The following is an 18,862-nucleotide window of genomic DNA, read 5'->3' as shown; positions in this document are numbered from 1 at the left end:
TGCATTTCTGGTGGGAGGGAAATATTTGCGCAGAAACTTTTCAGCAAGATCATTCCAATTTGTGACGGAATCAGGAGGCAAAGTGTTGAGCCATGATCTAGCTCGGTCTCTTAATGAGAATGGAAATAGCTTCAGCCTTAATGCTTCTTCACTCACTCCTTGAAGCTTAAAAGAATCGCTCACCTCCAAGAATGAACGAAGGTGAAGGTGAGGATCCTCCGTTGGAATCCCGCTGAACTGCCCCACGATTTGGAGCATTTGAAACATGACCGGCTTGAGCTCGAATTGAGCTGCTTGTATTTCCGGCCTCACAATGCCTGGATTTAACTCATTAAACATGGGGGCAGCGTATTCCCGTATTGCTCTGGCTCTGTCATCCGCCAAAACAATGGGATTAGTAACTTGCTGGCCATCCCCCTCATCTTCAACACGTTCAGCCATAGTGCCTCGACTTTTAGCCTTTTGATCTTTTCTCCTTTTTCTGAAAGTGCGTTCGATCTCGGGGTCAATAGGAGCAAGTTCACTGTCCTCTTGCTGGTTCATACACTGTAGGTACCTGAGATTTCACAACCCGAACCAACAAGGTTAAAAACAATGAAAATAAATTGTCAAATAGTTGATAAAACAGAATTTAATTTTAAAGTCCCCGGCAACGGCGCCAAAAACTTGTTGTGAATTTTCTAACGATTAAAATATGCGCAAGTATACACAATCGACAACAAGTAATACAGTGATAATGTATCAAAGTTCGTCTCCACAGGGACTTTTCAACTAAATTAATGTAAAATCAACCAAAAACAACTTATAAAATAGTAACCAAAACAAAGGAAAGAGTGGGTAATTAACTCTGAAAATAATTTTAGACAAACAAAGGAATTAAACCAAAAATCAGAGATTAAAATGACAAAATACTGGGTGGTTTTCAGATATAAGAAAAATGGGTTCGGGTGATTAATTCCCCTCGGTTCGTTCCAGTTGTTACAGCAATGGGTTAGCAATTATGACAGTGTTAACAAATTTCGTAAAACCCAGCAAGTTTTTCCCAAAACGTGCAATCTAATGTCTATACTCCCCTTCTATACATTCCTGCATGAAACCAGATTATAAACATTCAATTAAGCATCAAATCTGACGTTATGCAAGGTAGCAAAACATTCCTATTCTACTACTCACAATCACCTAAAACTAGATGAATCTCTTGCATCAATTGAATGGGTTCAGCTAGACTTCCCTCTTCCAAGTTAGATCTAGCTTAGCACATGCTAAAAATGGCCAATAATTAACAGTCAATAACAGTAAAGCACATTCAATTGAACAAAGACATAATCACTTAGCCATTGCATTTGTATATTGAGTTCATACTTGAGGGTTCATAATCACCCTAGCCCTTAAGAAATTAGTTCATAGTTGCAAACTTAAACATGAAAATAATACAGAAGTAATCCATGGAGTTTGCAGAAATTAGATGAAATTAATACAAAAAGAAAGAGATGGTGTAGGACGAATGAGTTGTGAGCTCAAATCCCCCTTATGGCATCAGCCTTCTTTCTTCTCTTTTGGTCGTACTCTTCTCAAATCTTCTCCCTGAAACCTCCTCTGTACTTAGCCAGAAGTTCTCTCTCCTTCTAAAATGGTCCATCCGAGAATAATACGGCCCCTCCTTTAATTCTAGGGTACTTTCCTTTACCCTAATTGGACAATCCAGATCATTTGCCTACATGTACTTTGTCCCACATACTCAGCTGACTCAGTACTCAGTACACTTGCCACCTTTCTACTTCATTTAATCCAGCTGGAGCATTGTTTTCACGAAGTCCTTTTTCTCTAGCTTCAGTTTAATTGCTAAGACTGACTGCTACAGCATTGTTGAGTTAGCATCCTCCCCTTTTCAGCAACATTTCCCTTTGATTTACAGTTCCCTCAGCTCCTGTTTTGTAAGCTTCCCTTTCCTGATTAATACAACACAGAAATTTACATAAAAAACACTGAAAAATATGACAATGCAAACACAAGGTCCCTAGCTACACAGACACACTAAATTGAACACAATTACAAGAAATAAAAACTCATTACTCTTTTGTTTGGTTCAAAAATTAAGTTTAAAGATGTGAAAATAACTCTAAATCCTAGAGTTATCAGGGACGTTGGCATTTCTGAACCTGCGCTCAGGCACTAAATTATAAACTATGAAATGTTCATATCTTAGAAAGTGATGTCACATATGGGGTCATACATATAACACGTCAACTTTTGTGCAATTGAAGTTTAACATAAATATATATATGGAAGACCCTCTAATTTTTTTTTTATATAGCAGTGTATATTATAAATATAGAAGATTTTTCATAAATTTTAAAAATATTCTTAATGATTTCAACAATCAAAATTTAAATAATTTTTTTCATAAGTGTATAAAAAACAAAACAGATACGCGTAAAACAAGCTATTTGAATCTTAATTTCAGCACCCTAAATTATATATTCAAAATTTCTTTAAAATTTGTGGGAGGTCCCTATAACTACAATATACACACTGCTATATAAAAAACTCAGAGTTATAACTTATATATATGAGGAAAACAAAAAATGGTTCCTAGTAATAAATACAAACTAAAGTAGGGAAAAATTGAGAACCACCTACTTTTTAGGAGTAGTTAACTAAAACTAGACACTAAATATATTTGGTTGAACTTTACCCATTATTATCATGAGACTTTCCAAATTACCCATATTTATAGTAATTATGAATGCATTCTAATTGTAATGTGTCATATATATGTGTGAACTATATTTATAGGATTGTATTCAATCTATGAAAAATTATTCTTTCAAATGTAAAAATCAAGTCTTAAAATGTAGATGTTGATGCGGTTTTTCCCCAACAGTGTATTAAGAAATTAAACAGGTAGATTAGTGCTGAATAATAAATAGTATTGAAATAATTAAGACTTTCTCGAACACAAACAAATTTTACGTGGTTCAGTGATTAAAATCCACCTTGTCCACAAGCCAATATTATTACTTTTCTCTTTCAATTTTTGTAGAATTTTGGTAATACAAAAATGGTCGTCCCCTTCCCTGTCAATTATTCCTTGTATTTATAGGGGAGTTTCATGGACATATTTGGGTAACCGCGTGAATAAATAAAGTATCTATTTAATACAGATTATTCTCATTCACATTGGGGTATGATTTGATAAGAAAATAGAATATACACTTATTATCTCGGATAATAAATGATAGATATGTGATACAACCTGGGCATTAATGAGCATATAAGGAGTCTCCGAATCTATTGGGATCGTCCATCATGCGTTCTGTCCAAGTTTCCACGAGCTAAATATCTCACCTGAGCTCGTGTTCAATGACTATCTAAACGATAGCTCGTAGTAAACTCAGAGCACCCAAAGTTGGATCTGGTTATTATAAGTCTCAAACTCAATTTTTATCCTAAGAGGCGGTCTGATAATAACATGTGTATCATGCTGTCCAGCCCCAAACCCGAGTTGTTCACATCAATGTTAGCCAGGTATTCTACTTGGCTATTTTTCCACATATTCATCTGCCAGCTGTACCCGGGCTGAGTAATTGAACTCGTGCTAATTTCAGGGTACAACATTTTTCCCCCAAGCTCCTACTCGTGCTTAATGTCGTCACTTTCTGACATGCACAGTAGGGGCTTTAAGGCTTCTGCCATGTAAAATCGGGTCTGCCCACTACTCAAGTACTGAACACATGGCTTCCTGCAATTGGCGTCCATTCAAGTTTCGAGGACCATGAGAACTATCCTATCAAATTTTTGCCGCCGTATGGTTCATTTATTCTAGGCCTTTAAATGTTAAGATAACCCAATCGAATGGCCTGAATTAATTCCCATAGTTTACGTATAAATTGGGTGATCAGGCCTGAACCTTACCACCTTTGCATTAAAAAACTTTAATTTCTAAAACAAAGTTTCCTTTTTTCGCTCAAACTCTTCCCAAAATCCTTTATTGCCTTTCAGACTTTCATAATCTTTCAAGGAGCTCCCTATGGGCACATCAACATCCTCTTTGAACGAACGTATAATCTGTAAGCATTTCCTCACCTAGTTTGAATTTTTTCAATTCTTTATTTTCCAGTGAGTTTTTTACTAATTCTTTTTGCTCAATATCGTTTAGGCAATGTCTAAGTGTAGATAGGAAATGAATGAAATATGACTTGTTTAGAAATAAGGTACTCATAAAGCTGGGAGTATTTGCTGGGTTTTTCTGAGAAAATTCTAATGGTAAATCAATTTGTATACCTGATTGGGATGTAGAAGCCAAAGGGGTTTTAGGTTTAATTGTAGGTAGCTTAAAGGTTACGATTCCTTAGGCAGTTTTGCATTAAACTGCTTTTGAAAGGAATGAAGTGGATTTGACGGATCTGACACACGGATCCCGAAGTATCTGGGAATTTTAAGAAATCGAGGCGCGTGGCCTAGGACCACGCGTGAGACCACGCATTGAGGCTAGAATACAACCTAGCTCGTATAATCTTTCAAATCTCAAAAAGTAAACCACTAAAACCTTTACACTTCCGTACCTCCACAACAGTAGCTAGAAACCATCTTAGGTTGCCTACTAATAGGACACTTTGTCGTCAGGCGATCTAAAAAATGGTACCTGCAAAGAAGAATGTCGCGAGCTCCTTTGCTCACAACAAAATTAAAGGTAAGCAGGTCTCCGCTGAGTCTCCCATCCCTCACTTCAGTCCTGTGGCAGATAGAGAGATCCCGGTCGACCCCAATGCATTCATTGAGGCCGAGGACATAGTCTCCCGGATAATTACTCAGGGGAAAGTGAACAAGATCCTGCTGAGTCACAGGATTGAGATGGGAGCTGATGGTCTTATCGCCTGACCTATGTTGGAGGGAGAGCAGAGCTGTGCCCCTCTCCAAGATGATTATGGGGCTTGGAGTGATGAGTACCTGAAGGTCGATGCTTTCCTCCCACTAGATTAGTATTTCATAGACTTTTTTTACTACGTCAAACTGGCTCCATTCTAGCTCCCCCAAAACTAATACAGGCTTTTGGCGAGGTTAAAGTATTTGTTTCTGAGGCACGAGTGGGAGGTCCCCACTCCGGCAGACATTATGTATTTCTTTTGCCTCAAGGCCAGTCCCGACCAAAAGGGGCGAGGTGATGGTTTTTACTACCTCACTTCATTTCCCAAACTCTGCCTCTGTCATCGACCTCCCCAGCCACACAAGTGACAATAAATATTTATTCTATATGTAAAATGGGTTAAAGAACTACGACCATCGATTCTTCAACTGTCCTCGTAAGTCTTCTATCTTTGTGAATTCAGCATGTGAACTTTTTGTCACTTGTGCATTATATCTATTTTTCTTTTGTTTAAATATTCTCACTGAGTTCGCTCTTTGTGCAGCTATATTTGCGAGGACAAAGTGGTCTGTGATGCTCAGGGGTCAATACAAGACCATGGTTGCTTGCAATCTGATCAACAAGGGCCAGACGTTTGCTCTAAGGACCCGAGCTCCTCTTCTCGTCATCCCTAAGCTCCCCCTTCTCAAGAGGCCTTTCTAGCCAATGAGGACACCAAGGAGGAAGAAAATGTGGCACCATTCGTGTGAAAAAGGCGAGCTCCTAAAGATAATCAGGGTCCAATCCTAAGCGAGTCGCGTCTGGGGCAGCAGCTGGCCCCTCCAGCCAAGGTAACCCATACCCTTATAGAGAGTTAGATCGGTTGTTGCCAATTATAGGCTAATTTGATTCAACCCTAACCAGCTCGTTAGTCGCCACCCTACTGACACGGACCTAAACACAGCCCTCCTCCAGTGCGTGTACCATTTGGTGGTACACTATGATCATAGCTACCCCAAAGGTACAATCATTGTTGACAACACTCTTCATTTTAGGTCCTGGCCTTCCCTGCTTCAAGGCATGTATGCCCCTGGTTTTAGGCAGTACGTAGATGAGTCCAGTGTAACGACCCGGATTTTCAAGACTCGATAATGCGGAAATATAAATGTATTCATTTAACAAAATCTCTCAAAAACCCATAGAAAAAAAAACTTTTTAAAAAGTCGTATGGCCATACTTAACATTTAGTTACAAACATATTTTATAAAGAGTAGAGTGAGCCATGCTTTGGAAAATTTCACAACATTTCCAAAAATAAAACGGCTTCCACAAAAGGTCGGTCCACATGTACATTTGCAAGGAAGACTCCAACGCTCACTGCTCTGCCTTGCCCTTGCACTTACCTACAACATGAAACAACTAGGTAAGCGAAAACGCTTAGTAAGATCAACTTTCAAACAAAGCATATAGAGAATTAGGGTTCCGGACCCTACACAATCAATTTCAAGAACGCTAAAGCGTCCAGGCAAACTTATGGTCATGCCTGATAACCAAGGATAAATTAATTTATATCTAGATAAAATCCTGCACTTAGAAAAATCCCAGAACAATCAGATATATTATATCACAACTATATCTTCTCAACAATTATATCCCTGCACTCAGAAAATCCCAGAGCAAGCAGATATAATATATCACAACATAATTCGAGACTAACGCTCGACAATTTCCAACAATTCATGCGTAACGCGCCCTCCAACATAATTGCTAATCTGTAAAAGAGAACTGAGTCTCCACACTAAGATCTAGCCAATAAATATTCTCATCAAGGGTAACTATCGTGTTACCTAGGGCACCGCTACTTATTCAAGAGTGTAATCCAATTTACACGGTTTTACGGAGACTTCTATGTTAATCAGTGGTGCTGGTGAGCAGTTGCCCCTAGGGTGTTCAGCCTCACTCAATCTTGGCAACCCCTAGTATCTCTAAGCACTCTCACAGAATGGCCAATATTCACGGCTGCTATCCGGGAATAACTTATCAGAGCACTTGCTCGGATTCTAACCGTCCAATGATTAAGTAAGCATGAGGGCCCCTAGGTCCCATTTATCTTGGCGCCCCTAGGTTTAACTAGCTTATCCTCATCTCATGGCCACTCGTCGCGGTAATGAACCGGACATAAATAAAATCAAGCAGTGTGACGGGGATGAACCGTCTAGGATATGACGGACTTCTACCGTTCATATTTTCTAAATTAGCACTCACTAGACTAACGTCTCTAACCAACTTTCTAGGACAGCCTATATATGTGCATGTATCCCTATACTAACATACAAGACAATAATCATTTCATGTTGCAGCCATACAATATAAGTTGACTTACTTGGAGTCCTTAGCGCTCAGCAGGTTTTCACCCTCCAACGTTCAGTCCAGTTACGCTTAGCCAATACTGTAGTTATCCCTACAGTATACTCGGATTAATTATGGCACTCATAATTCATTATCATTATTTTGGGCAGTTTGGTCATTTTAATAAAAGTCATTTGTAAGGATTTACAATCCTTATTTGGTTTTTAAACCTATTAAGGAAAGTTATACAAAATATTCGAGACTAAACCCTAAGTCTCGGGGAGACCTATCCTAAGGTCTCGATACCTAGGCTCGGGTATCACAATGGTATTTCCCCACAACCCGCTAAAAATCTTACTCTTTCAAGGTATCGCTATTAACCCGCACTTTCGACTAGTCGGTTAAAATATGTAAGATTTTAGCCGGTATTATATCCAGAAAATACAAATAAATTCCTTAATTATTTTTAAAGAAAATAAACTCTTTAAATTTTCCTTTTTGTTTTCTTAAGGTTTTTAATATCTAAAAACCGATTTTGAGAAAATTGCCTAATTTGTCTTAATTAGGAAAACCGTTATAAATTTCTCATCTTGACTAATTAATTTTCCAAAAGCAATTAATCAATTTTTACTTACTAGAAAAATAATTCATATAATTATTTTCTCAAAATATAAGGTTTTAAACCATCTTTTAATTTATTAACTATTAATAAATTAAATCTCTTATTTTTAAAAAGAATAAAAAAACTCTTTAATAAAAATAATTCATTTAAATTCAAATGGGTAATTTTAGTGAAAATATGATTTCAAGACTTACCAATTTATATCTTGAAATAAGCAAAATTTTACTTTTTACCTTATGTTCCAAAATCTCATTTTTACACTAAGTGTGAAAAACCTATTTTTCACATTTTTAACTACATACTTCGTTAGTTCATAACTTGAAATTTACTTACCCAATTGTTACCAAAATTTCTCAATTCCATTTTTGTTATGCCATTTAGGTCTTTGTAAAATCTTAGGTCAAAATGAGCATTTTTTATTGGTGAAATCATTTTCCAACAATGAGGTAAAAATGACCTTATTTTCAAGTCCTTATTTTTTCCAAACTTTGACAGTTAATAACTTTCAAACCGTTTAATATTTTCTTACCAAATTTTACAGTGGACTAATAGGTTATGCCAGAAATATGTCCACAAAAAAGTTTAGAAAAAACTGGGTTCATTTGCCCTATGAAGTGGCTGTCCAAACTTGGTTCCGAAAATAAGAATACGAAAAAACAGTTTTTTACCTAAACTTTGAAATAGCATAACTTACTCATTTCTAAACATTTTTTAGTGTTTCAAAAGCTCAATTTTATGTACTCAATCTCAACAATATCACAGTACAATTAAATTTTACAAAACCAATATACAGTGGCTGCTTGACCCCTTGGAAGTCACAGCTCAAAACATGTTTTGTTTTAGGGTATCCTACAAAACCCTTGGGGGTTTTGGTTCCCATTTTCAAAAATCAATACACATGCATCATAAAAATTATTAAACAACTACCATAACCTTATTACATCACCAACAAGAAACTTTAAGCATTAGATATACAAAATAATGCTTAAAACTAAAAACCCTACAACAAAATCATCAAAAGTAAACTTTTTACCTCTTTGGTGTTCTTGCTTAAGGTTTGGACCTTCCTATTAGCTTTGGCTCCTCCAAAACCTTTCAAAAACCCTAACCAACTTCCCCCAACAACATAGTTAATTAGCTATTTGAAACTCTAAGCTTAAAACTTTACAAAAGCCTAGATTAGTGAAGGTTTACCTTAGGGAAAATACTTCCTAGACCAAGACTTAGCCTCAAAGTTTCCTTGGTGTTCTTGGGCTTGAAAAATGGAGAGAACACTTTGAGAGGTCTTCAAAAATCAGATGAGTGAATGAGAGAGAGTGGTGTGGTCGGTTGGGGAGGGATGGAAGAGTTATATACTATCTAATTTATCTCAAAAACACTCAAGTGTTTTTCCTCCCACTTGCCCACTTGACTTCTTAATTAAATGGGATTTAAATTTTATAAAAATTTGGGTTCACACCACTCTAAAACACCACATGACCGGCCACCCTTTGCCATAAATGATCATTTCATTTATATTTATTTTTTTTAATAAAGGTTAATAAAGGTTTCATAAGAAGAAAAGTCCAAATTGGCTTTTGACACCTTTTTTCACTCTTATTAAGTTTTAATCACCAAACTTAACATTAATTAATTAAATTAAATGTCTCTCACATTTAATTTAATTAATCACATAGTAAAATTTAACCTAAGGTCCATTCATGGAATAAAATTCCCCATTTCGGCAAAATTAGGCATTTAACACAAAATGCCTTAAAATTTCCATTTTCTTTTAGGTTTATTATTTTTGACCAAACTTTAACTTTTATGAATGTATTTTATGCCCAAAATATAATTGCCATGATTTTTCGTTTTATTTTCCAAGATTTTTACCCGATCAGGGTTTTTGTGTCGGTCCAGGACCGAAAGTCTTATCTTGACTTTTAAAATTTCAAAATTCATATTTTGGCTAGCAATAACTCATGGAATACTTACAAACAAAATATAATATTATTTAAAATAATATTCTTAACCCGGGGGAAAAATCCCGACCCGAGTCGTTTAAAGGTACCCAAAAACGTAGGACGTTACAATACCTACAATTTATAAAGGTTTCGTCCTCGAAACTTAAAACAAATGAGGATACAGCTCCCTCTTCTTGTCTTCTGTTTCCCAGGTTGCCTCTTCAATGCCATGGTTACACCACTGCACCTTTACCAATGGCACCGTCTTGTTCCTCAACACTTTTTCCTTTCGGTCTAGTATCATAACCGGTTTTTCCTCATAGACGAGTTGAGGATCCACGCTCAGCTGCTCATAGCTGATTACATGCGAGGGATCACGCATGTATTTTCTCAATAAGGATACATGAAACACATCATGCACCTTAGACAGGGCGGGCGGAAGAGCTAAACGATAAGCTACTTCCCCGACCCTCTCTATGATTTCGAAAGGTCCAACGAACCTTGGGCTAAGCTTTCCTTTCTTTCCGAATCGCATATCCCCTCGTAGCGGAGCTACCTTCAGCAGCACATTATCGCCAACCTCAAACACCAGGGGTCTCCTGCGTCTATCAGCATATTTGCGTTGTCGATCAACCGAAGTTTGCAAGTGTTGCCTTATCCGTCGGATGTCCTCTGTAATCTGATCAACCTCATCCGATCTGAGAAACTTTCTTTCATCGGTCTCGTGCCAATGAATCGGTGATCGACCTTTCCTTCCATACAACGCCTCATACGGAGCCATCTTGATGGAATCATAAAAGCTATTATTGTAAGCGAACTCTATTAGTGGAAGCTTCTCATTCCATGACCCTTGAAAGTCGAGCACGCAGGCTCTTAGCATATCTTCCAGTGTCTGAATTGTTCGTTCACTTTGACCGTCTGTTTGCGGGTGGAAAGAAGTGCTAAACTTCAGTTTAGTACCCAACCTCGTTTGGATTCTATTCTAGAATGTCGAGGTAAAACGTCCGTCGTGATCTGAAACGATGGAGTTGGGTACACCATGCAGTCTTATTATTTCTACAATGTAAATATCTGCTAACTTATGTGCGCCATAAGTTGCCTTGATCGGCAAGAAATGAGTGGACTTAGTCAGCCTATCCACGATAACCCAAATGGCATCGTGCCCCTTGGGAGTGGTTGGTAGACCTGTGACAAAGTCCATAGTGACCAACTCCCACTTCCATTCCGGAATTTCTGAGGGTTGTAACAATCCGGCTGGTCGTTGATGCTCGGCCTTTGTCTGCTGACAAGTCAAGCAGTGTGCCACATATTCTGCCGTCTCCTTTTTCATCCCAGGCCACCAAAAGTACTTCTTCAAGTCTTGGTACATTTTTGTGGTACCCGGATGCATGGCATAAGGAGCATTATGTCCTTCGAAAAAGATCTGCTTCTTGATCTCGTCATCATCAGGAACACATATTCTTCCCTTGAACCCCAATACTCCATCCTCGGAGATATGGAATCCTGGTCGCCCCTCGTTCCTTACTTCGTGCATCAATCCTTGAACCCAAGGATCGACTAACTACCCGCCTCTTATAGCTTCCATAATGGTAGGCTCGATTGAAAGATTAGCCAGTTGACCAACTACTATCTCTAAATCCAAGGTAGCAAGGTCGGCTTGTAACTGCGGCGAAATTTCCTTCACTGTCATCACATAAGCACCTGGTTGTCGACTCAATGCATCTGCCACCTTGTTTGCTTTTCCCGGGTGGTACAGAATGTCGCAGTCATAGTCGTTAAATAGTTCCAACCATCGACGCTGTCTCATATTCAATTCCTTTTGAGTGAAGAAATACTTCAGGCTTTTGTGATCAGTGTAGATGTCGCAGTGTATCCCGTATAGGTAGTGCCTCCATATTTTTAGAGCGAAAACCACTGCTGCAAGCTCCAGGTCATGAGTGGGATAGTTCTTCTCGTAATTCTTTAGCTGTCGAGAAGCATAAGAAATTACTTTTCCGTGCTGCATCAGCACTGCTCCCAACCCTCGGCCTGAGGCGTCGCTATAAATAGTATATCCCTCTGTGCCATTGGGGATTGTCAGCACTGGGGCAGTCGTCAATCTTGTTTTCAGCTCCTGAAAACTCTCCTCACACTTGTCAGTCCATTCATATTTGATGGTTTTGCGGGTAAGGGCAGTCATTGGTGCGGCTATTTTGGAAAATCCTTCAACAAATCGCCGGTAGTATCCCGCTAACCCAAGAAAACTTCTAACCTCATGCGCATTTTTCGGAGGTTTCCATTGCTTAACAGCTTCTATCTTGGCGGGATCTACTGAAATTCCATTTCCCGACACTATGTGCCCCAGAAAACTTACTTTCTCTAGCCAGAATTCGCACTTCGAAAACTTAGCATAAAGCTTTTCGTCTCGCAGACACTGGAGGACCAGTTCCAGATGTGTTGCATGCTCTTCCTGGCTTTTCGAGTATATCAAAATATCATCAATGAACACGACGACAAACTTATCCAAATACTCGCAAAATACTCGGTTCATGAGATCCATGAATGCAGCAGGCGCATTGGTTAGTCCAAAGGACATCACTAAGAACTCGTAGTGACCGTAGCGCGTTCTGAAGGTCGTCTTTGGTATATCCGTCTCCTTAACCTTGAGCTGATGATAGCCTGATCGCAGGTCTATTTTGGAAAATACTGACGCTCCTTGTAGTTGATCGAAAAGATCGTCGATCCTCGGTAATGGATATCGGTTCTTGATCGTCACTTTGTTCAACTCCCGATAGTTAATGCACATTATCATCGTACCGTCTTTCTTCTTAACGAATAAGATCGGGGCTCCCCATGGAGAATGGCTTGGCCTTATGAACTTCTTGTCCAGTATCTCTTGCAGTTGTGACTGCAACTCCTTGAGTTCAGCTGGTGCCATTCTGTAAGGAGTCTTTGAGATCGGCGCAGTTCCCAGAATCAACTCTATCTCAAACACAATCTCTCGGTCTTGTGGAATCCCTGGGAGATCTTCAGGAAATACATCAGAAAACTTGCACACAATCGGTACATCCGATGGTTGTTGACTCGTTTCTTTATCCTTATCCACTATGTTTGCCAGAAAACTGATGCACCCGTCACTCAACATTTTTCTCGCCTTTATCGCAGAAATCATGGGACACTTCTTTTCTCTTGACGTACCCTTGAACTCGAATGGTTCTTCTCCTACTGGGGTGAAGACCACTTTTCTGCGCTTGCAATTGATAACTGCTCCATATTTAGTTAACCAATCCATCACAAATATGACATCATATTCATGTAGGTCCAAGACTAATAGATCCACCATTAGCTCACGATTTTCAACCCAAACTGGTACGGCTCTAACCCATGTCCGCACCAGCATATCCTCACCCGAAGGCAAGGATACCCCACAAATAACAGGCATAGACTCAGGACTTCTATTTAATTTTTCCACAAAGGATGCAGATACAAAAGAATGTGATGCACCAGTATCCATTAATGCATATGCTGAGGTTTGGGCGATAGAAATCTAACATGACACCATATCAGATGGGCCAGCTCCTTTGTCGCTTTGTGTAAGCGCATAAACTCGAGGCGGAGCTCCAATTTGTTTATGTTGGTCATTTCCATTGCCCTTGGCTGGCATTCGACAATCCTTAGCAAAGTGCCCTGGCATTCCACAGTTAAAACAGACCCCGCACTCGCCTCGATGGCGGCGGTTACACTTGTTGCACAGTGGCCATTGTTCAAACTCACGTCTCGACTGTTTGTTGTGACTAGCCATTGCCTGATTGTGAGGTCCCCCTTTTCTTTTGTTATTTCCCCCAAAAATCGGTCTTGTGCCTCTTGGATTGTTTGTTCGCCCCGAGTTCTGGCCGAACCTCGGGTTGAACCTTCCCCTTGGGCCATTCTGATTGGCTTGAAACTGTCCGGGGTTGTTGGGAGTGTACCTCCTATCTTCGTTCTTCTGTGGATCTGGCTTGTCTGACACGACCCAAAACTCTTGGCGAAGAGCCCGTTCCACAGCTTCAGCATACATCTCTGGGCCAGTTCTACCATTGTCTACACACCTAGCAATGTCTCTGCGTAGGCCCTTCATAAAACTCCATGTCTTATTCTCTTCAGTGCTCACCTGGTTCTTCGCAAACCTAGACAGTTGGTCAAATTTTCGAACGTAGTCCTGCACGCTCGATGTTCCCTGCTTCAGATTAGTGAACTCATTCACTTTGTGCTCAATCACCGCCTTACTAAAGTACTTGCCATTGAACAAGGTCAAGAACTCTAGCCATTCCATCTCGGCAACGTTATGCCCTTTCTTGGCTGCGTCCCACCAGATGCGAGCATCTTTTCTCAGCATATAGGTCGTGCAGACTACCTTCTCTCTCTCAGTAGTTCCAATGAAGTCGAAGATTCTTTCCAAAATACTAATCCATTCCTCTAACATTGAAGGGTCACTACTCCCCTCGAATATAGGTGGATTTTGGTTGACGAACATTTCTGATATAGGTTTTACTCGGGCAGCTCTTGGCGCTTCTACTGGCTATACAGGTTGCTCAATGATAACCTGTGGGCCAAGGTTTTGTTCTTCATTGTTTGCAGGTGGTACTTCGTAGTTCTGAGAATTGTTGGGTGGCATGGGGAGTTGTCCCAAAAAGGGTGTTAAATCTTTCAGCTTGGAGGGCATCAGCGTCCTCCTGTCTCTTTTGCCCTCTTTCTATTTGAGCTCCCTGCGTCTCCACTAGCCTTTGCAGATTGTTCATCTGCTCGGCTATGTCGCGAACTCTATCAGCTTGGTTTGGAGCTCTAGCGGCAGGCGCATTCTGAGCTCTATCAGCAGGTGTGGCCTGGCCTCGGCCAGCAACACCCCTTCCTCTTTGAGCTCTTGTCCTTACCAATTCTTTTGATTTCAATCAAAAGCTCTTAAGCGCATAAGGACGAGAAGTTAATATTGATACAGATAGTTAATCAACCTAATTAAGCACACCAAACATATCAAGCACAACAAGCAATCAACACTTTTTAACAAAAGTTAGCAACTTCATTTCATAACCTATACCATATACAACAACGTTTGAAGTTTGGGTTGGCAAGTCTAAGGGATTTACAAAATTAGCCCTAAAAAAAAATGGACTTATATCCTTGCTAGACCAGTTACTAATTTCCTTAATCATATTCAAGGTAGGTACATATTTCAAAAGTAGGTGGGTTTCTAACACCTATGCAGCTCCTAACACCTAGTCGGTGTCGCTGTTAGCGGCCATATCAGGACCTCCATCTAGATCCTCCTCGAGATCTTCCTCAGTCTGGTCCATCAGCTCCTCATAATAAATTTCCCCGTCGCTGAGTTCTTCATTAGCCACTTCCTCCACTGGCAGGTTCTCAGCTACAACTACACCAAAGTCCTACAACCTAGTCGGTTTGCAAGGTCTTTACAAAAAGTATCAACAAGACCCTCACAACATAACCTAAACTAAGTTGTCCATCAACATATCCAGCTCTATGTCGGTATCCTCGTCAGACTGCTCGAGATCCTCATCTGGCTCTACTGAAGACTTCTGTCATGTACTGCGTGCATTGCCAAATGGCACGCCAATGTCGTCATTCGTACTCAAAGTGGCAAGGAATTCTCATCGTTAAAGAGTCTATAGAAAATCGATTCTAGGCGAAGGGATCATGGGTAGTTTTCCTATCACAGGGTCACCTATCTCAGGTATATCGACCATAACCTACAATTTATAGAATTGAGGTGAATAAAAAGAAAACAACATACTAAAGGAAGAAACAGTACTTACAGTGAGTGCCGGTCTATCTTTGCGAAATGTACATGTGGGTTGTCTACAGAACCGGCTCAACTCGAGCTCTTATACCAACTGTAATGACCCGGATTTTCAAGACTCGATAATGCAGAAATATAAATGTTTTCATTTAACAAAATCTCTCAAAAACCCATAGAAAAAAAAACTTTTTAAAAAGTCGTATGGCCATACTTAACATTAAGTTACAAACATATTTTATAAAGAGTAGAGTGATCCTTGCTTAGGAAAATTTCACAACATTTCCAAAAATAAAACGGCTTCCCCAAAAGGTCGGTCCACATGTACATTTGCAAGGAAGACTCCAGCGCTCAATGCTCTGCCTTGCCCTTGCACTTACCTACAACATGAAACAACTAGGTAAGCGAAAACGCTTAGTAAGATCAACTTTCAAACAAAGCATATAGAGAATTAGGGTTCCGGACCCTACACAATCAATTTCAAGAACGCTAAAGCGTCCTGGCAAACTTATGGTCATGCCTGATAACCAAGGATAAATTAATTCATATCTAGATAAAATCCTGCACTTAGAAAAATCCCAGGACAAGAAGATATATTATATCACAACTATATCTTCTCAACAATTATATCCCTGCACTCAGAAAATCCCAGAGCAAGCAGATATATTATATCACAACATAATTCGAGACTAACGCTCGACAATTTCCAACAATTCATGCGTAACGCGCCCTCCAACATAATTGCTAACCTGTAAAAGAGAACCGAGTCTCCACACTAAGATCTAACCAATAAATATTCTCATCAAGGGTAACTATCATGTTACCTAGGGCATCGCTACTTATTCAAGAGTGTAATCCAATTTACACGGTTTTACGGAGACTTCTATGTTAATCAGTGGTGCTGGTGAGCAGTTGCCCCTAGGGTGTTCAGCCTCACTCAATCTTGGCAACCCCTAGTATCTCTAGGCACTCTCACTGAATGGCCAATATTCACGGCTGCTATCCGGGAATAACTTATCAGAGCACTTGCTCGGATTCTAACCGTCCAATGATTAAGTAAGCATGAGGGCCCCTAGGTCCCATTTATCTTGGCGCCCCTAGGTTTAACCAGCTTATCCTCATCTCATGGCCACTCGTCGCGGTAATGAACCAGACATAAATAAAATCAAGCAGTGTGACGGGGATCAACCGTCTAGGATATGACGGACTTCTACCGTTCATATTTTCTAAATTAGCACTCACTAGACTAACGTCTCTAAGCAAATTTCTATGAAAGCCTATATATGTGCATGTATCCCTATACTAACATACAAGACAATAATCATTTCATGTTGCAGCCATACAATATAAGTTGACTTACTTGGAGTCCTTAGCGCTCAGCAGGTTTTCACCCTCCAACGTTCAGTCCAGTTACGCTTAGCCAATACTGTAGTTATCCCTACAGTATACTCGGATTAATTATGGCACTCATAATTCATTATTATTATTTTGGGCAGTTTGGTCATTTTAATAAAAGTCATTTGTAAGGATTTACAATCCTTATTTGGTTTTTAAACCTATTAAGGAAAGTTATACAAAATATTCGACACTAAACCCTAAGTCTCGGGGAGACCTATCCTAAGGTCTCGATACCTAGGCTTGGGTATCACAATGGTATTTCCCCACAACCCGCTAAAAATCTTACTCTTTCAAGGTATCGCTATTAACCCGCACTTTCGACTAGTCAGTTAAAATATGTAAGATTTTAGCCGGTATTATATCCAGAAAATACAAATAAATTCCTTAATTATTTTTAAAGAAAATAAACTCTTTAAATTTTCCTTTTTGTTTTCTTAAGGTTTTTCATATCTAAAAACCGATTTTAAGAAAATTGCCTAATTTGTCTTAATTAGGAAAACCGTTATAAATTTCTCATCTTGACTAAGTAATTTTCCAAAAGCAATTAATCAATTTTTACTTACTAGAAAAATAATTCATTTAATTATTTTCTCAAAATATAAGGTTTTAAACCCTCTTTTAATTTATTAACTATTAATAAATTAAATCTCTTATTTTTAAAAAGAATAAAAAAACTCTTTAATAAAAATAATTCATTTAAACTCAGAGGTGTAATTTTAGTGAAAATATGATTTCAAGACTTACCAATTTATATCTTGAAATAAGCAAAATTTTACTTTTTACCTTATGTTCCAAAATCTCATTTTTACACTAAGTGTGAAAAACCTATTTTTCACATTTTTAACTACATACTTCGTTAGTTCATAACTTGAAATTTACTTACCAAATTGTTACCAAAATTTCCCAATTCCATTTTTGTTATGCCATTTAGGTCTTTGTAAAATCTTAGGTCAAAATGAGCATTTTTTATTGGTGAAATCATTTTCCAACAATGAGGTAAAAATGACCTTATTTTCAAGTCCTTATTTTTTCCAAACTTTGACAGTTAATAACTTTCAAACCGTTTAATATTTTCTTACCAAATTTTACAGTGGACTAATAGGTTATGCCAGAAATATGTCCACAAAAGTTTAGAAAAAACTGGGTTCATTTGCCCTATACAGTGGCTGTCCAAACTTGGTTCCGAAAATAAGAATACGAAAAAACAGTTTTTTACCTAAACTTTGAAATAGCATAACTTACTCATTTCTATACATTTTTTTGTGTTTCAAAAGCTCAATTTTATGTACTCAATCTCAACAACGTCACAGTATAATTAAATTTTACAAAACCAATATACAGTGGCTTCTTGACCCCTTGGAAGTCACAGCTCAAAACATGTTTTGTTTTAGGGTATCCTACAAAACCCTTGGGGGTTTTGGTTCCCATTTTCAAAAATCAATACACATGCATCATAAAAATTATTAAACAACTACCATAACCTTATTACATCACCAACAAGAAACTTTAAGCATTAGATATACAAAATAATGCTTAAAACTAAAAACCCTACAACAAAATCATCAAAAGTAAACTTTTTACCTCTTTGGTGTTCTTGCTTAAGGTTTGGACCTTCCTATTAGCTTTGGCTCCTCCAAAACCTTTCAAAAACCCTAACCAACTTCCCCCAACAACATATTTAGTTAGCTATTTGAAACTCTAAGCTTAAAACTTTACAAAAGCCTAGATTAGTGAAGGTTTACCTTAGGGAAAATACTTCCTAGGCCAAGACTTAGCCTCAAAGTTTCCTTGGTGTTCTTGGGCTTGAAAAATGGAGAGAACACTTTGAGAGGTCTTCAAAAATCAGATGAGTGAATGAGAGAGAGTGGTGTGGTCGGTTGGGGAGGGATGGAAGAGTTATATACTATCTAATTTATCTCAAAAACACTCAAGTG

General features: G+C 38.7%; 2 long non-coding RNA genes across 2 annotated transcripts; both read right to left on the bottom strand.

Moving 5' to 3' along the window:
- Nucleotides 1-6,175: 6,175 nt before the first annotated feature.
- LOC133800975 (uncharacterized) lies at nucleotides 6,176-9,137 on the bottom strand. The gene is made up of 4 exons (XR_009876679.1): nucleotides 9,012-9,137; nucleotides 8,851-8,929; nucleotides 7,230-7,295; nucleotides 6,176-6,249 (listed from the first exon to the last, which is right to left on the bottom strand). It is a non-coding gene; the product is annotated as an uncharacterized LOC133800975 (long non-coding RNA).
- Nucleotides 9,138-15,817: 6,680 nt separating this feature from the next.
- Nucleotides 15,818-18,585, bottom strand: LOC133800712 (uncharacterized). The gene is made up of 3 exons (XR_009876575.1): nucleotides 18,510-18,585; nucleotides 16,891-16,956; nucleotides 15,818-15,910 (listed from the first exon to the last, which is right to left on the bottom strand). It is a non-coding gene; the product is annotated as an uncharacterized LOC133800712 (long non-coding RNA).
- Between the last annotated feature and the right edge of the window lie 277 nt (nucleotides 18,586-18,862).

Source organism: Humulus lupulus, chromosome 9 (assembly GCF_963169125.1).
Source record: "Humulus lupulus chromosome 9, drHumLupu1.1, whole genome shotgun sequence".
NCBI classification, from domain to species: Eukaryota; Viridiplantae; Streptophyta; class Magnoliopsida; order Rosales; family Cannabaceae; genus Humulus; species Humulus lupulus.
The sequence above is the reverse complement of the archived record's forward strand: the minus strand, read 5'-3'. Positions and strand labels throughout refer to the sequence as shown.